This window comes from Salmo salar, chromosome 11 (genome assembly GCF_965601325.2).
Source record: "Salmo salar chromosome 11, fSalSal1, whole genome shotgun sequence".
Taxonomy (NCBI): domain Eukaryota; kingdom Metazoa; phylum Chordata; class Actinopteri; order Salmoniformes; family Salmonidae; genus Salmo; species Salmo salar.
Genome location: NC_138301.1, coordinates 70997442 through 71023675, shown reverse-complemented (window position 1 = coordinate 71023675; position 26234 = coordinate 70997442).

Here is a 26234-nt window from a genome sequence, read left to right as displayed (position 1 = left end):
AGAAATACAAAAGACTAGACAGAACATAGAAATACACTAACAAACAACAGTGCCCAAAAAAACCCGGATTACATAAATCAAATACCCTACTAAACAAACCACCACCCCAAACCACATAAAACAAATACCCTCTGCCACGTCCTGACCAAACTACAATAACAAATAACCCCTATTACTGGTCAGGACGTGACAATAATCTATTCATTCCAATGCCTTTATCAGAATAAGTGTCATAAGAAACATCGGAACAATACGCAGCGTGGTAAGTGTCCATACTTATTCTTTTATTTTAATAAACGTGAACACTGAAACAAAACAAGAAAATGAACGACAGTCCTGTAAGGCTACACAGCTATTCATGGAAAAACTACCCACAAAACCCATGGAAAAACACCCCTACTAAATAGGACCTTCAATTAGAGGAAACGAGGAACAGCTGCCTCCAATTGAAGGTCAACCCAATAAACTAAACATAGAAATAGGAGAACTAGAACAAACATAGAAATATATATTGCTCAGTTGGTTTCGATTCCCAAGGGGGGCCAGTACAAAAAAAAAATGCATGAAATTAAATGTCTGCATTCACTACTGTAAGTCGCTCTGGATAAGAGCGTCTGCTAAATGACTAAAATGTCAATTTAACATAGAACATAACCCCCTAAAAGACTGAAACACACAAAACAAACACACCCCTGCCACGTCCTGACCAACTACAATAACAAAATGACCCCATTAATGGTCAGGACTGTGACAATAAGAGTCTATATGCTATTAATTTCTTTAAAAAATATTTTTTTTAGTTCTCTTGAAATAGTCCTGTTAGCTAGACAGTCATGTAGTCATAATACATGTTCCTAACAGAACCATGTTCTCCTGTTGGACTATAAATACATGTCCTAAATTACATCCTATCCCCTATACAGTGCACTAGTTTTGACCAGGACCCTTAGGGCTCTGGTCAAACGTAGGGCACTACGTAGGGAATAGGGTTTCCTGTCGTAGTGTATTATATAAGTCATTATATTCATTTCAATAGGTAAGTGTTTTACAACATTGTATTGCCAGCCTTGGTTTTTTTATGGCAATATGAGTACTGGAGAGAGTAGAGACAGCATGTAATGGGCAAGTCAAGCTTATGACATTTACTTTATGGTTAATGACATTGTGTTTTATGTCCTATGAAATGCTTATTGCCGTCTATCAAGCTGATGTGTACTGTCCCATCTGGTACCACACCCATCACCTCTTCTACCTGACACACTTCTACCTGCATCCCACTATAGACCCCACCCATTACCTCTTCTACCTGACACACTTCTACCTGCACCACACTATAGACCCCACCCATCACCTCTTCTCCTGACACACTTCTACCTGCACTATAGACCCCACCCATCACCTCTTCTACCTGACACACTATTACCTGCACCACACTATAGACCCCACCCATCACCTTTTCTACCTGACACACTTCTACCTGCACCACACTATAGACCCCACCCATCACCTCTTCTACCTGACACACTTCTACCTGCCCTATAGACCCCACCCATCACCTCTTCTACCTGACACAGTTCTACCTGCACTATAGACCCCACCCATCACCTCTTCTACCTGACACACTTCTACCTGCACTATAGACCCCACCCATCACCTCTTCTACCTGACACACTTCTACCTGCACCACACTATAGACCCCACCCATCACCTCTTCTACCTGACACACTTCTACCTGCACTATAGACCCCACCCATCACCTCTTCTACCTGACACACTTCTACCTGCACCACACTATAGACCCCACCCATCACCTCTTCTACCTGACACACTTCTACCTGCACTATAGACCCCACCCATCACCTCTTCTACCTGACACACTTCTACCTGCACCACACTATAGACCCCACCCATCACTTCTTCTACCTGACACACTTCTACCTGCACTATAGACCCCATCCATCACCTCTTCTACCTGACACACTTCTACCTGCACTATAGACCCCACCCATCACCTCTTCTACCTGACACACTTCTACCTGCACCACACTATAGACCCCACCCATCACCTCTTCTACCTAACACAGTTCTACCTGCACCACACTATAGACCCCACCCATCACCTCTTCTACCTGACACACTTCTACCTGCACTACACTATAGACCCCACCCATCACCTCTTCTACCTGACACACTTCTACCTGCACTACACTATAGACCCCACCCATCACCTCTTCTACCTGACACACTTTTACCTGCACCACACTATAGACCCCACCCATCACCTCTTCTACCTGACACACTTCTACCTGCACTATAGACCCCACCCATCACCTCTTCTACCTGACACACTTCTACCTGCACCACACTATAGACCCCACCAATCACCTCTTCTACCTGACACACTTCTACCTGCACTATAGACCCCACCCATCACCTCTTCTACCTGACACACTTCTAACTGCACCACACTATAGACCCCACCCATCACCTCTTCTACCTGACACACTTCTACCTGCACCACACTATAGACCCCACCCATCACCTCTTCTACCTGACACACTTCTACCTGCACCACACTATAGACCCCACCCATCACCTCTTCTACCTGACACACTTCTACCTGCACCATACTATAGACCCCACCCATCACCTCTTCTACCTGACACACTTCTACCTGCACCACACTATAGACCCCACCCATCACCTCTTCTACCTGACACACTTCTACCTGCACCACACTATAGACCCCACCCATCACTTCTTCTTCCTGTCAAAAGTAGTGCACTATATAAGTATTAGGTGCCATTTGGGACGTACCCTAGATAGGTGCACTCTCCTGGCCAGGAATGACCCACCTCCATGTTCTCCTAACCAGGGATGATTCTACCTCTCTGTTCTCCTAACCGGGGATGATTCTACCTCCCTGTCCTCCTAACCAGGGATGACTCTACCTCCCTGTTCTCCTAACCAGGGATGATTCTACCTCCTTGTCCTCCTAACCAGGGATGACTCTACCTCCCTGTCCTCCTAACCAGGGATGATTCTACCTCCCTGTTCTCCTAACCAGGGATGACTCTACCTCCCTGTTCTCCTAACCAGGGATGATTCTACCTCCCTGTTCTCCTGGCCAGGGATGACTCTACCTCCCTGTTCTCCTAACCAGGGATGATTCTACCTCCTCCTACCTCCCTGTTCTCCTGGCCAGGGATGATTCTACCTCCCTGTCCTCCTAACCAGGGATGACTCTACCTCCCTGTTCTCCTAACCAGGAATGATTCTACCTCCCTGTCCTCCTAACCAGGGATGACTCTACCTCCTTGTTCTCCTAACCAGGGATGATTCTACCTCCCTGTTCTCCTGGCCAGGGATGACTCTACCTCCCTGTTCTCCTAACCAGGAATGATTCTACCTCCCTGTTCTCCTAACCAGGGATGACTCTACCTCCCTGTTCTCCTGGCCAGGGATGACTCTACCTCCCTGTTCTCCTAACCAGGGATGACTCTACCTCCCTGTTCTCCTGGCCAGGGATGAGTCTACCTCCCTGTTTTCCTAACCAGGGATGATTCTACCTCCCTGTTCTCCAGCCCCTGGCCTCCCCCCACCTCCCTTTTCTCCAGCCCCTGCCTCCCTATTCTCCAGCCCCTGGCCTCTTCCTACCTCCCTATTCTCCAGCCCCTGCCTCCTCCTTCCTCCCTATTCTCCAGACCCTGCCTCCTCCTACCTCCCTACTCTTTAGCCCAGCCTCCTCCTACCTCCCTATTCTCCAGCCATGCCTCCTCCTACCTCCCTATTCTCCTGCCCTGCCTCCTCCTACCTCCCTATTCTCCAACCCTGCCTGCTCCTTCCTCCCTGTACCTCCCTATTCTCCACCCCCTGCCTCCTCCTACCTCCCTATTCTCCAGCCATGCCTCCTCCTACCTCCCTATTCTCCAGCCCATGCCTCCCTGTACCTCCCTATTCTCCAGCCCCTGCCTCCTCCTACCTCCCTATTCTCCAGCCATGCCTCCTCCTACCTCCCTATTCTCCAGCCCTGCCTCCTCCTACCGCCCTATTCTCCAGCCATGCCTCCTCCTACCTCCCTATTCTCCAGCCCTGCCTCCTCCTACCTCCCTATTCTCCAGCCATGCCTCCTCCTACCTCCCTATTCTCCAACCCTGCCTCCTCCTACCTCCCTGTACCTCCCTATTCTCCAGCCCCTGCCTCCTACCTCCCTATTCTCCAGCCCCTGCCTCCTCCAATCAGATGGAGTGTTGAGTCTCTGTTCCTCCTCCCATAATGTGTTCTTTGTCTCAGGGAGACAGCCAGGAGTAGTTGAGACCCACAGAGGAATGTGTTGTGCATCTTAGCAGATATTTCTCTAGTTGATGATCTCTGCTGCTATCAGGTGAGTCTGTGTTGTTGACGCCAGCTGTGTCAGAGGAGAGGAATATATGTCTGGGGGTTTCAAGTTTAGTCAGTGGGTCTGGAAATGGTGTGTTATTATGTGAGGAGGTAGAACAGTAGAACAGAACAGTAGAGGACAGTAGAACAGAACAGAAGAGGACAGTAGAACAGTAGAACAGAACAGAAGAGGACAGTAGAACAGAAGAGGACAGTAGAACAGAAGTACAGAACAGAAGAGGACAGTAGAACAGAAGAGGACAGTAGAACAGAAGTACAGAACAGAAGAGGACAGGTACGTATATGTTTGTTGCACTAGATAGGGAATAGGGGGCCATTTGGGACACAACCCCTGTATCGGCCTGACTGTGGTGGTCTGACTGTGGTGGCCTGACTGTGGTGGCCTGACTGTGGTGGCCTGACTGTGGTGGTCTGACTGTGGTGGCCTGACTGTGGTGGTCTGACTGTGGTGGCCTGACTGTGGTGTGTCTGTCAGTCTGTCCATCCTGTTGTATCTTTCTGTCTGTCCGTCTGTCAATCTCTCCTTATTTACCCGTCCGTCCGTCCGTCTGTCGGTGTCTTTTTGTCCGTCCGTCTGTCCTTATGCATCTTTCTGTATGTGTCTTCCTGTCTGTCTCTGACTGATCTCTCGGTAAGAAAATACCTCAATCAGTTCTCTAACTTCTGAAATCCCCCCCCCCCCCCCCAGTGCTCCTAAATTATTTGTAAATAATTAACTTATAAATAACTTCTATTGGTTGGCTGCCTGTCTGTCTGCCTGTCTGTCTGTCTTCCTAGCTGCCTGTCTGTCTGTCTTCCTGTCTGTCAGTGTATCATAGAGGATGTAACAGATCAAGAATTAACAGAACTAGGTCATATAGAGTTATAAAGCAATGACAGTAGTTCACAAAGTGTTGACTCTGTTTAACCCCAGTAGACCTTAACCCTCGTAGCTGTCAGGCTGGCTGACCATCAGGAGAGCTGTTACAGTGTTGTGTGTTGTGTGCGGTGTTGTCAAGCACTTACAGTGGCTTGCAAAAGTATTCGCCCCCCTTGGCGTTTTTCCTATTTTGTTGTCGTACAACCTGGAATTAAAATAGATATTTTTGGGGGGGTTTGATTCATTTGATTTACACAACATGCCCACCACTTTGAAGATGCAAAATATTTTTTCTTGCGAAACAAACAAGAAATAAGACGAAAAAAACGGAAAACTTGAACGTGCATAACTATTCATCCCCCCCCTCCCAAAGTCAATACTTTGTAGAGCTACCTTTTGCAGTAATTACAGCTGTACGTCTCTTGGGGTATGTCTCTATAAGCTTGGCACATCTAGTCACTGGGATTTTTGCCCATTCTTCAAGGCAAAACTGCTCCAGCTCTTTCAAGTTTGATGGGTTCCGCTGATGTACAGCAATTTTAAGTAATACCACATATTCTGAATTGGATTGAGGTCAGTGCTTTGACTAGGCCATTCCAAGACGTTTAAATGTTTCCCCTTAAACCACTCGAGTGTTGCTGTAGCAGTATGCTTAGGGTCATTGTCCTGCTGGAAGGTGAACCTCATTCCTTAAATTCTTACCAGTTTCCCAGTCCCTGCTGTTGAAAAACATCCCCACAGCATGATGCTGCCACCAGCATGCTTATCTGGTAGGATGGTGTTCTCGGGGTGATGAGAGGTGTTGGGTTTGCACCAGACATAGCGCTTTCCTTGATGGCCAAAAAGCTACATTTTAGTCTCATCTGACCAGAGTACCTTCTTCCATATGTTTGGGGAGTCTCCCACATATCTTTTGGCGAACCCCAAACGTGTTTGCTTATTTTTGTCTTTAAGCAATGGCTTTTTTCTGGCCACTCTTCCGTAAAGCAACAGTTCGAGCTTCTACTTTTAAAAATCCACCTTCCCAGAAATAAGTCTCTCACTGTTGCCACTTGCTATAGACCCCCCTTTACCGCCAGCTGTGCCCTGGACACCATATGTGGATTAATTGCCCCCTATTTATCTTCAGAGTTTGTACTGTTAGGTGACCTAAACTTGGATATGCTTATCACCCCAGCTGTCCTACAATCTAAGCTAGATTCCCTCAATCTCACACAAATTATCAAGGAACCTACCAGGTACAACCCTAAATCCGTAAACACGGGCACCCTCATAGATATCATCCTGACCAACCTGCCCTCTAAATACACCTCTGCTGTCTTCAACCAGGGACTCAGCGATCAAGGCCTCATTGCCTGCGTCCGTAATGGGTCCGCGGTCAAACGAACACCCCTCATCACTGTCAAACGCTCCCTAAAACATTTCAGCGAGCAGGCCCAGGTATCCTGGAAGGATATTGACCTCATTCCATCAGTAGAGGATAGCTGGTTATTCTTTAAAACTGCCTTGCTCACCATCTTAAAAAAGCATGCCCCAATAAAAAAATGTAGAACTAAGAACAGATATGGCCCTTGGTTCACTCCAGACTTGACTACCCTTGACCAGCACAAAAACATCCTGTGGCGTACTGCATTAGTATCGAATAGACCCCGTGATATGCAACTTTTCAGGGAAGTTAGGAACCAATATAAACGGGCAGTTAGGAAAGCAAAAGGCCATAAGGCCGAGGATAAAGTCTACTTTTGGAGAAACCCTGACAAAGGACGCCCTGCTCCTCTCCATGGCAGACGCAGGAGGGATGACACTTACTTTGATCCACACCCGTCTGACCAACACTCTACAACCAGCGCCTCATCGGCTTCCAGTGGCAGTTTTTTATTCAACGAGAGACTGGGCCAACGGAAGGGCGCAGGTGGCCGCAGGCACGCGCATCGACGAGATGCCGCACCCGACGGGGTAAGAAGAAACGACTATCAGAGGCAGAGGAGACCGTTCACACGGTCCCAGAACCCACGGGACTGAGTGTCTTTAACTTATCAAGCAAGATATTGAGCCCTGCCCATGTCTCTTTGCTTAATAAAGGGTTATCTTTTGTGCCTACAACACAGTGTAACGATTTTGACGTTAAGGTAGACATGTTCAGACATTCTCTCTTTCTCCCCTGACCCATCTGTCTATCTCCTCATTTGAATTCCATGCTGTCACAGTTACCAGCCCTTTCAAGCTTAACATCCTTATCATTTATCGCCCTCCAGGTTCCCTTGGAGAGTTCATCAATGAGCTTGACGCCTTGATAAGTTCCTTTCCTGAGGATGGCTCACCTCTCACAGTTCTGGGTGACTTTAACCTCCCCACGTCTACCTTTGACTCATTCCTCTCTGCCTCCTTCTTTCCACTCCTCTCCTCTTTTGACCTCACCCTCTCACCTTCCCCCCCTACTCACAAGGCAGGCAATACGCTTGACCTCATCTTTACTAGATGCTGTTCTTCCACTAATCTCATTGCAACTCCCCTCCAAATCTCCGACCACTACCTTGTATCCTTTAACCTCTTGCTCTCATCCAACATTTCTCACTCTGCCCCTACTCGGATGGTATTGCGCCGTCCCAACCTTCGCTCTCTCTCTCCCGCTACTCTCTCCTCTTCCATCCTATCATCTCTTCCCTCTGCTCAAACCTTCTCCAACCTATCTCCTGATTCTGCCTCCTCAACCCTCCTCTCCTCCCTTTCTGCATCCTTTGATTTTCTCTGTCCCCTATCCTCCAGGCCGGCTCGGTCCTCCCCTCCTGCTCCGTGGCTCGACGACTCACTACGAGCTCACAGAACAGGGCTCCGGGCAGCCGAGCGGAAATGGAGGAAAACTCGCCTCCCTGCGGACCTGGCATCCTTTCACTCACTCCTCTCTACATTCTCCTCTTCTGTCTCTGCTGCTAAAGCCACTTTCTACCACTCTAAATTCCAAGCATCTGCCTCTAACCCTAGGAAGCTCTTTGCTACCTTCTCCTCCCTCCTGAATCCTCCTCCCCCTCCCCCCTCTCTGCGGATGACTTCGTCAACCATTTTGAAAAGAAGGTTGACGATATCCGATCCTCGTTTGCTAAGTCAAACGACACCGCTGGTCCTGCTCACACTGCCCTACCCTGTGCTTTGACCTCTTTCTCCCCTCTCTCTCCAGATGAAATCTCGCGTCTTGTGACGGCCGGCCGCCCAACAACCTGCCCACTTGACCCTATCCCCTCCTCTCTTCTCCAGACCATTTCCGGAGACCTTCTCCCCTTCCTCACCTCGCTCATCAACTCATCCTTGACCGCTGGCTACGTCCCTTCCGTCTTCAAGAGAGCGAGAGTTGCACCCCTTCTGAAAAAACCTACACTCGATCCCTCCGATGTCAACAACTACAGACCAGTATCCCTTCTTTCTTTTCTCTCCAAAACTCTTGAACGTGCCGTCCTTGGCCAGCTCTCCTGCTATCTCTCTCAGAATGACCTTCTTGATCCTAATCAGTCAGGTTTCAAGACTGGGCATTCAACTGAGACTGCTCTTCTCTGTGTCACGGAGGCTCTCCGCACTGCTAAAGCTAACTCTCTCTCCTCTGCTCTCATACTTCTAGACCTATCTGGTGCCTTTGATACTGTGAACTATCAGATCCTCCTCTCCACCCTCTCCGAGTTGGGCATCTCCGGCGCGGCCCACGCTTGGATTGCGTCCTACCTGACAGGTCGCTCCTACCAGGTGGCGTGGCGAGAATCTGTCTCCGCACCATGCGCTCTCACCACTGGTGTCCCCCAGGGCTCTGTTCTAGGCCCTCTCCTATTCTCGCTATACACCAAGTCACTTGGCTCTGTCATATCCTCACATGGTCTCTCCTATCATTGCTATGCAGACGACACACAATTAATCTTCTCCTTTCCCCCTTCTGATAACCAGGCGGCGAATCGCATCTCTGCATGTCTGTCAGACATATCAGTGTGGATGACGGATCACCAGCTCAAGCTGAACCTCGGCAAGACGGAGCTGCTCTTCCTCCCGGGGAAGGACTGCCCGTTCCATGATCTCGCCATCATGGTTGACAACTCCCTTGTGTCCTCCTCCCAGAGTGCTAAGAACCTTGGCGTGATCCTGGACAACACCCTGTCGTTCTCCACTAACATCAAGGCGGTGACCCGATCCTGTAGGTTCATGCTCTACAACATTCGCAGAGTACGACCCTGCCTCACACAGGAAGCGGCGCAGGTCCTAATCCAGGCACTTGTCATCTCCCGTCTGGATTACTGCAACTCGCTGTTGGCTGGGCTCCCTGCCTGTGCCATTAAACCCCTACAACTCATCCAGAACGCCGCAGCCCGTCTGGTGTTCAACCTTCCCAAGTTCTCTCACGTCACCCCGCTCCTCCGCTCTCTCCACTGGCTTCCAGTTGAAGCTCGCATCCGCTACAAGACCATGGTGATTGCCTACGGAGCTGTGAAGGGAACGGCACCTCCATACCTTCAGGCTCTGATCAGGCCCTACACCCAAACAAGGGCACTGCGTTCATCCACCACTGGCCTGCTGGCCCCCCTACCTCTGAGGAAGCACAGTTCCCGCTCAGCCCAGTCAAAACTGTTCGCTGCTCTGGCACCCCAATGGTGGAACAAGCTCCCTCACGACGCCAGGACAGCGGAGTCAATCACCACCTTCCGGAGACACCTGAAACCCCACCTCTTTAAGGAATACCTAGGATAGGATAAAGTAATCCTTCTAACCCCCCCCCCCCCCCTTAAAATATTTAGATGCACTATTGTAAAGTGGTTGTTCCACTGGATATCATAAGGTGAATGCACCATTTTGTAAGTCGCTCTGGATAAGAGCGTCTGCTAAATGACTTAAATGTAAATGTAAATGTTCAAGTTTTTTAGAAACATCCGTTTAAGGGAATACTTTAGCTCCCCTAATCCTGACACTTCTATTGAACCAGTAGGTTACTTACCTGTACGTACTCCGACTCCTTTTAGAAGCAAGAGTTATTTTGTACCTCCAGCCAATCGCAATCACTCTATCGAGACATATTGCAGACTTGTTGAAAAAGATGTTGCTCATCTCCTTAAGAATAAACAGGACTTCAAATCTTTCCATAATTTACCTAAGGATGAAAAACAAGCTTTGCTTGATTTACAATCCGATACGTCAGTCCTTATTCGTCCTGCTGATAAGGGTGGGTCGGTTGTACTCATGGATAGGACAGCTTATGTAAATGAGTGTCATAGACAACTGCTTGACAACACCTTTTACAAGAAACTCAGAAGTGACCCTACTTCCCAATTTCAGAATACTATCTTTACTGTCCTAGATGGTTATTTAAATTCTGGTCAGATAACTAAAAAAGAATATGACTTTCTGGCCATTCAACACCCTAAAATTGCCACTTTCTATACTTTGCCGAAATTACACAAGAATGTTACAAACCCTCCAGGGCGCCCTATTGTAGCGGGCATTGATGCAGTAACGGCCCCTCTATCTACTTTTGTGGATTTTTTTATTAGACCACTTGCAGAACATCTCCCCTCCTTTGTAAAGGACACCAGCAGTATGATCTCTATTATTGAATCTCTTGATCCTCTGCCTGAGAACACCTTGTTAGTTACTTTTGATGTTGAGTCGTTATACACAAATATTCCACATGAGGGCGGTATTGAAGCCATGGAACATTTTCTTCTGCAACGTGACCCTAATGAGCTACCTTCCAGTGCCTGCATTGTAACATTGGCTGAAATAGTACTCACACATAACTACTTCATGTTTCTAAATGATTTCTTTATTCACACGAAGGGTACTGCTATGGGATCCCCCATGGCTCCTAACTATGCTAATTTGTATGTGGGTTACATGGAGAAACAATCCATTTTCAACCCTCTCAAAAATGTTTTCTTGCCTAACATCATTATTTGGAAACGGTATATTGACGATATTTTTGTTCTATGGAGGGGTGATGCAGAACTGCTCCAGGTGTTTTATGCTTTTCTTAACTCCTGTTCTGAACATTTGAGATTTACTATGCAATCTGATACACGTCAAATCAGTTTTCTTGATCTTCTGATCGTGTGTGAAGATAATGTTTTATACACTGATCTTTACAGGAAACCTACTGATCGTAACAGTTTGTTGAGGGCTGATAGTTGTCACCCACTGCCCTTGAAAAATAGTTTGCCCTACAGCCAATTCTGTCGAATCAAAAGAATTTGTATTAAACAATCAGATTTCGACAGAAATATGGCTGAGACTCAGGATAAGTTCAAGGAGAGGGGGTACAACAATGATCAGATTAATACTGCCATTGAGAAAATTCAAAACAAAACGAGACATGACCTTTTTCAAGGTCAGTCTCGCAAAAAGACGCATTCTTGCGTTCTCACTACCCGCTATTCAAAGTGCTCTGAACAAATTAAAGGAATCGTTCACAAACATTGGCACATTCTGAAATATGATGATAGTCTCGTTAATGTGTTTTCTGATCTTCCCCTGGTCGTATTCTCGCGGGGAAGAAATCTCAGAGACCAATTGGTACACTCTGATTTACTACCCCAAGATATTCCTGAACAACGTCTATTTGCGCCCATACTGGATGGAAATTACAAGTGTAATGGCTGCGCTCAATGCAATGGCACTTATAAATGTAGATCCTTCAAACACCCCCAAACAGGGAAATCTATCCCAATTAAAGGTGTTATTACGTGTTCCACTAAGGCAGTTATTTATCTTATAACTTGTCCTTGTGGTAAAAATTATGTGGGTAAAACAAAGCGTGAATTAAAAGTACGTATCTCAGAGCATCGTAGCACCATTAGGTGCAAAAACTTAACTTACCCAGTTGCGGCCCACTTTTTGGAAGCAAACCATCCGATTTCGTCTCTGCGTTATATTGGTATCGAACATGTCACCCTCCCGAGGAGAGGGGGTGACCTTGATAATTTATTGTTGAAACGAGAGGCTGCCTGGATCTTTAATTTAAAGACCCTTGCTCCCTTCGGTCTCAACATAGACTTTGATCTGAAGCCATTCTTGTGATAATTGTGATTTTGCCATTGTAATTGTTTGTTAGATACATTTTAGACTACAAATGCTATGATCGTATACTATCCATTTGTTTGTCTTTTTGTATGTTCTTTGTATGCCATTTTTTTAAATATTTGAGTTAACCAATGATATTAGGCCATACTTGGCCATGATTACAAACACCTGTGTGTCTCTTGACACTATATAAATGACTCATCTCGCAGTGTTTGATGATACCCTGATGAAGACTGCTTCGCTGTCGAAACGTTGGTGATTAAAATTTTTGCATCTGAGCTCTTAGAGTGTGCGGCTTTCCTTTATTTTCTAACACCATATAGAGGACAGACAGACAGACAGACAGACAGACAGACAGACAGACAGACAGACAGACAGACAGACAGACAGACAGACAGACAGACAGACAGACAGACAGACAGACAGACAGACAGACAGACAGACAGACAGACAGACAGACAGACAGACCAGGCTAACACCATATAGAGGACAGACAGACAGACTGACCAGGCTAACACCATATAGAGGACAGACAAACAGACTGACCAGGCTAACACCTAGTGCACTATATAGGGAATTGGGTGCCATTTTGGACGCCCCTAGTACCGCACTATATTTAAATATATATATATACGATATATTGTTAGCACTCCAAAGAGGAGTCAGGTTTTTTTGTTGTAGCTTTGTTTGTTTCGTACAGTTTGCTCAGGGAAAATGAGTATGGAGGGAGCCATACAGGCGCTGTTACAAGCAGCAGCAGCCCAACAAGAGGCAACTAGAGCTTAATAAATAGCTCATCAGAAAATATTCCATTACCGTACTTTGAAGCATGTCAAACGCTGTTTAAAATACATTTTTATGCGATTTTTCTCATAAAATAGCAATAATATTCCAACCGGGCAATGTTGTATTCATTCAAAGGCTGAAAGAAAAACATGGCGACTTCTCGTGGCAGGCCAGTAACAAACAGAGCTGCTGTACTTAGCCCAGAGACTGCAGACACCCCATTACACTTTCTGGCGCCTTCTGAGAGCCAATGGAAGCCTTAGAAAATGTCACGTTACAGCACAGATGCTGTACTTTCGATAGAGAGGCTACAGAAGGACAATAAATTGTCAGACAGGGCACTTCCTGTATGGAATATTCTCAGGTTTTGGCCTGCCATTTGAGTTCTGTTATACTCACAGACACCATTCAAACAGTTTTAGAAATTTTAGAGTGTTTTCTATCCAAATTAAACAATTATATGCATATTCTCATTTCTGGGCAAGAGTAGTAACCAGTTTAAATCGGGTACATTTTTTATCCGGCCGTGCAAATACTGCCCCCTAGCCCCAACAGGTTAATAGGGCAGTATGCCACAATATGTCCCGGTCTATTACAATTGTAACAGATAATAGGGTTTTGGGGGGGACCCCACAACCCCTGGTCCCTGTTGTGTCTCGCCCCCAGTCTGATTCTTTCCTCACGGCCCCACGCAGCTCTCTTCCCCCTCCCAATGCTGCAACAATCTTACCTTGTCCTCGGGTTTGCCCAGGCCTTGGGATTTTTCCTCCTGTGCCTGATCAGCTGTTCCTGCCATACAATATCATTCAACCAGGGTCACTAGATGGTCGGCGGCAAGTACCTTGTTCCGGCCAACCCCATCGTCAAACTTCTCGGGGTAGACCTCGCTGAAACTGGTCGAGTACGATGGTCTCAACGATCTCGGCGGATGAACGGGTCTCTGGTCGCAACCATTTCCCGTGCCAGGTGAATCAAGTCAAACATCTGTGTTCGGGGGGGGGGGGGGGGGGGTTGTCCAGGTCTGTAGGTCCCCTGGTGAAAGCGATGGTCCCTCACGGTATCGGTCACTCCAAGTCAGAATCTCTCCCTTTAGTTTATCGTAATCCTGTGCATCTTTGAACTCCAGATCAAAATACGCTTTTTTAACCTCTATGGGCTAGGTGGGACGCTAGGTGGGAATCTCCTTTTCGGCAAACAGAGGAAAAAATCCCAAAGGCGGGGGTGGTCGGGGTCACGCGCATAAGCCCAGTGTCCCTTGATCGGCCACTTGAGAAAGGCGATAATGTGTTTCAGCCTGGGGCTGGAATGACGACATTCTGTTTTTTCCCGGGCTCTGAGCGCCTATGGACGACGTGGGAAGTGTCACGTTAGAGCAGAGATCCTTAGTAAATGATAGAGATGGAAAAGAAGTTCAAGAAATGGTCAGACAGGCCACTTCCTGTAAAGGAATCTCTCAGGTTTTGACCTGCCATTTGAGTTCTGTTAAACTCACAGACACCATTCAAACAGTTTTAGAAAATTTAGGGTGTTTTCTATCCATATGTAATACGTATATGCATATTCTAGTTACTGGGTAGGAGTGGTAACCAGATTAAATCGGGTATGTTTTTTATCCAGCCGTGTCAATACTGCCCCCTAGCCCTAACAGGTTAACGTCTCCTGCCAGGTATGGTGCCAGAAGCCCTGCCCATTCTTTTTTCGGCCACTTCTCTCTCGTGCTCTGCTGTCCTTTCGAAGGTGGTGAGGCTTCCACATCATCCTGCTTTGTCAGTTTTTGAAGAAAATGATTGGCCCGCCTCTGGGTATTTGCAGCTCGTAACTGAGCACCAAATTTGGTCCGCTAGCCCCTTTAAGCCTTCTCTTAACTCCCGGGTGTTTCTCTCTTGCTCCTCTCTGAGCAGCTGCTTGGTGCGGTGCTGGACCTGTAACGTGTCATGATGCATTCGCATTTTGAATTTTTTTGTCACGAAATGCGCTCGCGCGTCACCCTTCGGATTGTGACCTGAACGCACGAACAAAACGGAGCTATTTCAATATAACTATGGATTATTTGGAACCAAAACAAAATTTGTTGTTGAACCACACTGTCCGATTTCAAAAAGGCTTTACAACGAAAGCAAAACATTAGATTATGTCAGCAGAGTACCCAGCCAGAAATAATCAGACACCCATTTTTCAAGCTAGCATATAATGTCACATAAACCCAAACCACAGATAAATGCAGCACTAACCTTTGATGATCTTCATCAGATGACAACCCTAGGACATTATTGTTATACAATAGATGCATGTTTTGTTCAATCAAGTTCATATTTATATAAAAAAACAGCTTTTTTTACATTAGCATGTGACTAGCATGTGACTAGCATTCCCACCGAACACTGCCGGTGAATTTACTAAATTACTCACGATAAACGTTCACAAAAAGCATAACAATTCTTTTAAGAATTATAGATACAGAACTCCTCTATGCACTCGATATGTCCGATTTTAAAATAGCTTTTCGGTGAAAGCACATTTTGCAATATTCTCAGTAGATAGCCCAGGCATCACAGGGCTAGCTATTTAGACACCCAGCAAGTTTAGCACTCACCAAAGTCAGATTTACTATAAGAAAAATGTTATTACCTTTGCTGTCTTCGTCAGAATGCACTCCCAGGACTTCTACTTCAATAACAAATGTTGGTTTGGTCAAAAATAATCCATCGTTATATCCAAACAGCGGCGTTTTGTTCGTGCGTTCAAGACACTATCCGAAAGGGTAAATAAGGGTGATGAGCATGGCGCAATTCGTGACAAAAAAAAATCGAAATATTCCATTACCGTACTTCGAAGCATGTCAACCGCTGTTTAAAATCAATTTTTATGCCATTTTTCTCATAAAAAAGCAATAATATTCCGACCGGGAATCTGTGTTTAGGTAAACAGACGAAAGAAAATAAAGCATTCGGTCGACTCGGGCACGCGCCTAAGCCCATAGTACTCTGATCGGCCACTTGCCAAAAGCGATAATGTGTTTCAGCCAGAGGCTGCCTCGATATCGTTCAGCTTTTTCCTGGGCTCTGAGAGCCTATGGGAGCCATAGGAAGTGTCACGTTAAAGCAAAGATCCTCAGTCTTCAATAAAAAAAGCCAAGATGAAACACAACTTGTCAGACAGGCCACTTCCTGCATGGAATCTTCTCAGGTTTTGGCCTGCCATTTGAGTTCTGTTATACTCACAGACACCATTCAAACAGTTTTAGAAACTTTAGGGTGTTTTCTATCCAAAGCCAATAATTATATGCATATTCTAGTTACTGGGCAGGAGTAGTAACCAGATTAAATCGGGTACGTTTTTTATCCGGCCGTGTCAATACTGCCCCCTTGCCCTAATAGGTTAACTGTTAGGGCCTCACCAATATCCAATGGTATAGAGTGGCGCGAATTACAAATACCTCAAAAATGCAAAAACTTCAATTTCTCAAACATATGAGTATTTTACACCATTTTAAAGACAATACTCTCCTTTATCTAACCACATTGTTCGATTTCAAAAAGGCTTTACAATGCCTCAGTGTCATTGTTCTCAGAAGGACCACTCACAAAAACCCCTGCTGTTTTTCACCCAGAGACTGAGAGCTCTCATTCCACTTTCTGGCGCCTTCCTAGAGCCAATGGAAACCTTAGAAAATGTCATGTTACAGCAGAGATGCTGTATTTTTGATAGAGATGCCCTAGAAGGAGAACAAATTGTCAGACAGGGCACTTCCTGTATAGAATCTTCTCAGGTTTTGGCCTGCCATATGAGTTCTGTTATACTCACAGACACCATTCAAACAGTTTTAGAAACTTTAGAGTGTTTTCTATCCAAATCTACTAATTATATGCATATTCTAGTTTCTGGGCAGGAGTAGTAACCAGATTAAATCGGGTACGTTTTTTATCCGGCCGTGCAAATACTGCCCCCTATCCCAAACAGGTTAACCCCTGTGCGGCCTCCGTCCCGTATGCGGAAAATCATATCTCCATTAGCATAACAAAATTTAATAATAAATAAAAAAATTAAATAAAAATATTATATCGTTTTATAGATACACCTCTCCTGAATCGAACCACGTTGTCCGATTTCAAAAATGCTTTACAGCAAAAGCAAATCATTAGATTATGTTAGAGGAGTATACTTTGCGATGAAAGGGGATGCGATACTCTGAAAAATAGGCTAACGTTACATGTCAGCGCCATCTTGGAACAATCGCATATCACATCTAGTCTTGTATACTATTGTCAATAATCCCTTACCTTTGGTTGTCTTCATCAGAAAGCACTTCCAGGAATCCCAGGTCCACAACAAATGTATTTTCGTTCGAAAAAGTTCATCCATTATGTTCCATTAGCTTGTTCTTGTTAGCGCGTCTGAAGGCTGATCCAAATCCTCCTTCGGCCACGGGACAGCCATTTCGACAAAAAGCATTTTTTTCCCATTTAGGTTCGTTCAAACATGTCAAACGTTGTATAACATAAATCTTCAGGGCCTGTTTCAACAAGAGAGCCAATAAGATTCGAGGGGGACGATTGCATTGTGTTTCAAAACGTTTCGAAAGGGGAGGGTAACCAGGGGCGCCGGCGTCATAATGGTGATGGCCCTCTCCGTGTGACCACGTTCCACAGCGTCTCATTCATTCAATTTTAACAGTAGAAGGCTCAAACCAATTTGTGAAGACTGGGGACATCTAGTGGAAGCAATAGGAAGTGCTCAATGAACCATAGCTCACGGTGTGATTAATAGGCAACGTGATGAAGTTGAGTTCGCAATTCAGAATTCCACTTCCTGTTTCCATCTGTCTCGGGGTTTTGACTGCCATATGAGTTCTGTTATACTCACAGACACCATTCAAACAGTTTTAGAAACGTTAGGGTGTTTTCTATCCACAAGTATTAATTATATGCATATCCTAGCTTCTGAGTTTGAGTAGGAGGCCGTTTAAAATGGGCACGAAATTTTTTCAAAAATCGCTTTAGCGCCCCCTATCCTAGGGGAACGCCAAGAGGTTAACGAGAGTCTTGTCTTTAAAATTGTGTAAAATAGTCATATGTTTGAGAAATTGAAGTTATAGCATTTATGAGGTATTTGTATTTCGCGCCACGCGATTCCACTGGCTGTTGACTAGGTGGGTCGCAAGCGTCCCACCTTGCCCAGGGAGGTTAACCTCTATGGGCTAGGTGGGACGCTAGCGTGCCACCCGTGGTGCACTCCATCAACAGCAGGTGCATTTCAAGAGCGGCAAATTTGAATCCAAATAAATGTCAAAATTCAAATTTTTCAAACATACAACTATTTTACACCCTTTGAAAGATAAACATCTCCTTAATCTAACCACGTTTTACGATTTCAAAAAGGTTTTACGGCGAAAGCATAAATTTAGAGTATGTTAGGACAGTACATTTACAAGAGTTGTGTGTAATGTTTTGTCAAGTCAAAGACAGGGTCATCAAAACCATAAAACCAGCTAAAATGATGCACTAACCTTTTACAATCTCCATCAGATGACACTCCTAGGACATTATGTTAGACAATGCATGCATTTTTAGTTCTATCAAGTTCATATTTATATCCAAAAACAGCATTTTACTATGGCATTGATGTTGAGGAAATCGTTTCCCTCCAATAACCGGCAGTCAAGTCAGCGTCACAAATTAAATAATTAAAATTAGAAAACATTGGTAAAATATTATATTGTCAGTTAAAGAATTATAGATTTACATCTCTTGAACGCAATCAACTTGCCAGATTTAAAAATAACCTTACTGGGAAATCACACTTTGCAATAATCTGAGCACTGCGCCCAGAAAAATACGCGTTGCGATACAGACTAGACGTCATGTTGGGGAGATCTAAAATCGAAAATACTATGTAAATAATCCATTACCTTTGATTCTCTTCATCAGATGTCACTTCCAGGTATCACAGGTCCATAACGAATGTAGTTTTGTTCAAAAAAGCTCATCATTTATGTCCAAAAATCTCCGTCTTGTTAGCACATGATCTAAGCCAGCCGGACTTCTCGTCATGAACGAGGGGAAAAAATATATTTACGTTCGTTCAAACATGTCAAACGTTGTATAGCATAAATCATTAGGGCCTTTTTTAACCAGAACATGAATAATATTCAAGGTGGACGAATGCATACTCTTTTATAACGTATTGGAACGAGGGTACCCAACATGAACTCGCGCGCCAGGTGTCTAATGGGACATCATCGTTCCATGGCTCTTGTTCGGTCAGATCTCCCTCCAGAAGGCTCAAAACACTTTGTAAAGGCTGGTGACATCTAGTGGAAGCAATAGGAAGTGCCAAAATATTCCTCAGCCCCTGTGTTTTTCAATGGGATAGGTTTAAAGTCAATACAACACATCAGGTATCCACTTCCTGTCAGAAAATGTCTCAGGGTTTTGCCTGCCAAATGAGTTCTGTTATACTCACAGACACCATTCAAACAGTTTTAGAAACTTTAGAGTGTTTTCTATCCATATATAATAAGTATATGCATATTCTAGTTACTGGGTAGGATTAGTAACCAGATTAAATCGGGTAAAACATTTTTATCCAGACGTGCAAATGCTGCCCCCTAGCCCTAACAGGTTAAAGAAGAGCCAATGCAATGTAACCTCAGTGAAAAAGAAGAAACTGATATATTGTATGCATGTCCTGTGGTAACTGCTGTACTTGAAAGACCAAGAAACTAACGTATGTGCATGGTGAAAGTTGAAGGGAAAGAGGTTGCAGCCCTGCTTGATTCCGGCAGTATGTCAACCTTGGTCGTTGCAAACCTAGTGACGACTCATAAACTAGATGCAAGTCAGGATACCTGCCCGTACCCCACAGTCTTAGTGAGCATACAAACTGAGGACGGGCTGCTGGATTATGAGGTCGGCATGGTCCAGAAGATGGCGTATGATATAATACTGGGTAGATACTTTCCTAACTTTGCGAGGTTAGGCCAAAAGAACAGCATATTTGAGAAGCCCAACACCCCTGACCAAGCAGGAAGTAGAATGTAGCCCTCAACCAAAGCCAAGAAAAGAGAAGGTCTCCCATGGACCAACCTCACAGGTGCTAGTGGGGGAGGATGAGGAAGAAGGGTCAGACCACGTCAATAACGGGCAGCCCGGTACTAGTGGGGCCGGGGTCCATCTAGATCCAGAGGGCGACAATCTAGAACCAATAGACCTGGCAGGGTCTCTGCCAGGGACGGCCAAGACCCAGGATCCAACCCAGCAGCAAGTCAGAGCAGATGTGCAAGTCGTAGATGGTACCCCCATGTATGATAGGACGATGCCTAATAGTGTCCCCCACTCCATCATGAAAAAGTGTTTGGGGTACAGAGTCTCAAACATAAGGGTTGATGTGGTGGAACAGTTGTTGGTCCCCACCCGGAACCGGAGAACAGTACTGGGCCTAGCTCATGGGCATATTCTGGGGGGGACACCTTGGTATCGATAAAACCCGAGACTGGATTGTGAGGAGGTTTTACTGCCTAGGAATTCAGGCTAAGGTGGCTCGACATTGTGGAGAGTGCCCCGAGTGCCAGTTAACAGCTCCCCGACCAGCTGTTAGAAGCCTGTTAGTGCCACTCCCCATAATCAAAATGCCATTTGAGAGGATAGCGAAGGATATAGTGGGTCCGCTACCCAAATCCGCAATAGGGCACCAATACATTCTGGTCATCCTAAATTATGCCACTCGCTACCCGGAACGCATTCCCCTGCGGACGATGGCTTCCAAAAATATTGCCAAGGAATTAGTGCTCCTGGGATTCCAAAGGAGAGCCTTACTGACCAGGGGACCCCGTTTATGTCCCACCTTATGGCGGACCTTTGTAAGATGTGGCAGGTGAAACAGTTGAGGACATCGGTTTACCATCCGCAGACGGACGGAATAATTGAGAGATTCAACCTCACCCTGAAGTCAATGCTCATGAAGGTAATTGGTAAGGATGGAATGAACTGGGATTGCATGTTGCCGTATCTGATGTTTGCCATTAGACAGGTTCCCCAAGCCTCGCTGGGGTTTTCACCCTTTGAGCTGGTATATGGGAGGCACCCACGGGGAATCTTAGACATCGCCCGAGAAACCTGGGAGCACCAATCCACCTCTTATACTACTGTTATAGAGCACATCACGGCAGTGCAAGACAGGATAGCCACAGTCACGCCCATCGTCAGCGAGCACATGAGGCAAGCACAAGAGCACCACCGGCACACTTATAACCAGTAGGCTACCCTGAGGGAATTTAAACCGGGAGATAAGCTGTTAGTGCTGGTCCCCACATCAGAGTGTAAACTACTAGCCACATGGAAAGGACCGTATCAAGTGCTGGAGAGAATAGAAGTTCATTATCGGATCTGACAACCAGGTCGTCGGCCCCCGGAACAGATCTATCATATTAACCAGTTAAAAGCATGGCGAAAGAGAGAAACACATTGTCACGTACCACATACCCACTCAGGAGGCAGCCGAAGGTCATGTTTCACCTACTCTGTCCCCAGCACAAGTACAGGAAGTAAAGACCCTGGTTCATAAAAACAAAGATGTGTTTCAGGGATACCAGGCCGAACTGAGGTTACGGCTCATGACATTGTTTCCCTACCAGGGAGAAAATTAAGCATGAGGCCGTATCGGGTACCCGAGGCTCGACGAGCCCGCGATTAGAGCAGAGAAAAATGTTGACAGATGGAGTGGTTGAAGAGTCACATAGGGAGTGGTCTAGCCCAATTGTGATGGTCTCCAAGCCTGATGGGTCTTTGCGGTTATGAAATGATTTTCAGAAGGTAAATTAAATCTCCAAGTGTGATACCTACCCCATGCCCCGAGTAGATGAACTGCTGGAGAAAACTGGTAACGCTCGTTACATTACGACCCTGGACCTAGCCAAAGGTTACTGGCAAATTCCCCTGACCCCCAGAGCCAAAGAAAAGACAGCCTTTGCAACCCCTGACGGTTTGTTTCATTACACCGTCATGCCATTCGGCTTACGCAGGGACCCACCTTTCAACGGCTAATGGACCAAGTCCTAAAACCGCACAGAACTTATGCTCAGATGATGTGGGGATCTACAGCCCAGATTGGGAATCTCACTTACCCCAGGGTACAGGCAGCGCTAGACGGCCTTAGAAAGGCAGAGCTCACGGCGAACCCTGCCAAGTGTTACGTGGGGTTAGAGGAAACCAAGTATCTGGGATACACCGTGGGAATAGGGTTAATCAAATCCCAACTGAAGAAGGTTGAGGCAATTAGAGGATGGCCGAGACCAGTAAATAAGAAGCAGGTTCGAGCCTTCCTAGGGTTGACCGGTTACGACCGGAAGTTCATCCCAAATTATGCCACAGTGGCTGCCCCACTCACTGACATGACTAGAGCCAGAGGGCCACACATGGTAAAATGCGATGAAAGGGACACCAAAGCATTTATAACATTACAGGAGGCTCTCTGCTGTAATCCAGTGCTGGTAATACCAGACTTTGAGCGAGAGTTCGTTGTTCAGACGGATGCCTCAGAGGTCGGCTTGGGAGCCGTGCTCTCCCAAGAGGTTGAAGGGGTGGAACTCTCCATCCTGTTTAAGAAACTGGAACCACGGGACGCCAACTACTCAGTCGTTGAGAAAGATTCGCTGGCGGTAAAGTGGGCTCTAGAAAGCATGAAATACTACCTGCTAGGGCGCCACCTCACCTTCATCAGTGACCAAGCCCCACTCACCTGGACGCATAGGGCAAAAGAGAAGAACGCTTGGGTGATGCGGTGGTTTTTGAGTCTCCAACCGTTTTACTTTGATGAAATGGGAAATGTGGATGGGTTATCACGCCTGCATAACTATTTTTCTGCCATAGCCCGACCTCGGGGGTCGAAGCTAGGGGGGAGATGTGTGGCAAAAGAAGGGGGCCGAGTGATAAATGGTAGATATGTGAGGGCAGAACTAATAAACGGGCTCTGCCCTATCACTAAAACGCCCCCCCCCCCCCCCCCCCCCCCCCCTGACCAGAACTACAGATCACAAAATGGCCGACCACCAAAAACTCCAATCTCCAGAAGCAAGGGGAACGCTCAGAAGGTGGGGCTGACCCACAGATAAGGGGTCAAGACAAATCAGGAAGAGAGAGAGGAAGGGGCTGGGGGATCTGTGAACCATAGAGGAAGTGACAATATATATCGGTTGGATTTACCGTGTATGACCTGGACTGTTTGGACTTACCTATTGGCATTTGGACCTGGAAGCGCTTCGTGTACCGAACCCTGCTAACATTGACCACGCCTGCGGCCTGTGCAGACCAGGACAGAGAAACCAACATGCAGGTACTGTCCTGTTTGAAAGAACTCTCATTCTGGGGTGGTTTTGGTGACTGTCTCCCGTTTAATTTGTCACAATATATTGAACATTTTATTTAGCCAGGGAGTCATGCTGAGACCACAGTCTCTTTTCCAGATTAACCCTGCCTGAACACGTCACTAAACAATTACACTAAATGATCAAAAGTATGTGGGACACCTGCTCCTCCAACATTTCATTACAAAATCATCAGCATTTAATATAGAGTTGGTCCCCCACTTTGCTGCTATAACAGCCTCCACTCTTCTGGGAAGGCTTTCCACTAGATGTTGGTACATTGCTGCGGGGACTTTCTTCCATTCAGCCACATGAGCATTAGTGAGGTTGAGCGATTAGGCCTGGTTCGCAGTCGGCGTTCCAATTCATTTTTACACACTTCAGCACTGGGCGGTGCCATTCAGTGAGCTTGTGTGGACTACCACTGCATGGCTGAGCCATTATTCCTCCTAGACATTTTCACTTCACAGTAACAGCACATGCAGTTGACCGGGGGCAGTTCTAGCAGGGCAGAAATTTGACGAACTGACTTGTTGGAAAGGTGGCATCCTGAAACGGTGCCACGTTGAAAGTCGCTGAGTTTTTCAGTTCTGGCCATTCTACTGCCAATGTTTGTCTATGGAGATTGTATGGCTGTGTGCCCAATTTTTATACACCTGTCAGCAATGGGTGTGGCTGAAAAAGCTGAATCCACTAATTTGAAGGGGCGTCCACATACTTTTAGCAATAGTGTATCATGAAGAAAAGCTATGTAGGGAATAGGGTGCCATTTGGGATGTCCCTGGTCTTAAGTAGTGCGCTATATAGAGAATAGGGTGCCATTTGGCTCTGGTCAACAGTAGTGCACTATATAGGGAACAGGGTGCCATTTGACTCTGGTCAACAGTAGTGCCCTATATAGAGAATAGGGAGCCATTTTGGGATGCAGCCTGTGAGTTGTTTTCCAGAGCATACCTCATCAGAACCGGACTTATGTGATTTGAGTGATATGTGGTTAAATAGGAATGTTCATATTTCCCTTTCAAGGCGATTTTATACGCATCTCGATTTGTTAGAGGAACAAATCGATGTGATTCGGTTAGTCTCGATACGATGAACAACATTTTTTGTTGTTGTTGTTGCATGTACACACATTTTCCATTTTAACATGAATATCTGCTGCTGATTTGGAACTCATGAGCTGGGCCTCTCCTCTGAGCTGGGCCTCTCCTCTGAGCTGGGCCTCTCCTCTGAGCTGGGGCCTCTCCTCTGAGCTGGGGCCTCTCCTCTGAGCTGGGGCCTCTCCTCTGAGCTGGGGCCCTCCTCTGAGCTGGGGCCCTCCTCTGAGCTGGGGCCCTCCTCTGAGCTGTATCTGTTTGAGATCGCTTCTCTAAATTGAGTAGTGTGTGTGTGTGTGTGTGTGTGTGTGTGTGTGTGTGTGGGCACCTAAGCTGAGCCATTGTACAGACATCTACCACCCCACTATCAGATTAGGGGTGGGGGCAATTTGTCCCCCCCAACTCTTAATCTGAAATCACCATTAGCTTTTGGTAACAATTGCCAAAACAAATTTATCGGTTGTCACTCAACTAATAAAGCCAAAAATGTGACAATGGGAAAGCAATTTAACAAGCATCTGAAGGTTGAAGGTGCCACACACAGCCTGTTAGAATATGGATAGGTCTACCTGCTGCCTCTCATTGGCTAGAACAGCTGTCTCCCACACTGTTCACACAGCTGTTATCTGACCGTCATATCCAGGTACAGAACAGTTTGATAGGAGAGGCCACATCACATCAGTCACTACAGATAACAGGTATTTTAGGAATAAAACCATATTTTTATTTGACCTTTTATTTAACTAGGCAGGTCAGTTAAGAACAAATTCTTATTTTACAATGACGGCCTAGGAACAGTGGGTTAAACTGCCTTGTTCAGGGGGCAGAACGACGGATTTGTACCTCGTCAGCTCGGGGATTCGAACTTCCAACCTTTCGATTACTAGTCCAACGCTCTAACCACTAGGCTACCCTGCCGCCTCTACACTCTAACCACTAGGCTACCCTGCCACCTCTACACTCTAACCACTAGGCTACCCTGCAGACCCTACATTCTGACCACTAGTCTACCCTTCCGCCTCTACACTCTAACCACTAGTCTACCCTGCCGCCCCTCCACTCTAACCACCAGGCTACCCTGCCGCTGCTCCACTCTAACCGCCAGGCTACCCTGCCGCCTCTACACTCTAACCGCTAGGCTACCCTGCCGCCTCTACACTCTAACCGCTAGGCTACCCTGCCGCCTCTACACTCTAACCGCTAGGCTACCCTGCCGCCCCATATGAGTCGAAGGGATTTGTAACATTGGAATCGGTTTTTATGAACGATGCTTAATTTGGATCAGTTTGGACTCCCGCTGACAGATGCACTGGGAACTGAAACATTTTGAACCAGGAATGAATTTTATCCTGTAAATCTTTTAATTATATCACTTAAATCATAGGGATGTAATCTGCTGAGAGACGGACGGACGGACATACAGACAGACAAGAGGACGAGTGACTCATTGACACACACTCAGTACTGTATTTACTGTGGCAGAGTCATGAATAGCACCCTATTCCCTATGTAGTGCACTAATGTTGACCTGGTTCCATAGGGCCCTGGTCAAAAGTAGTGCACTGTGTAGTGAATAGGGTTCCATTTAGTACGCAGGACTGTGTTTACTGGCGCCAGCCTGCCTGTTGCTAACCCACAGCCACATAATCAATATACTAAAACAGGATGACTTAATGAGTCTGAACAC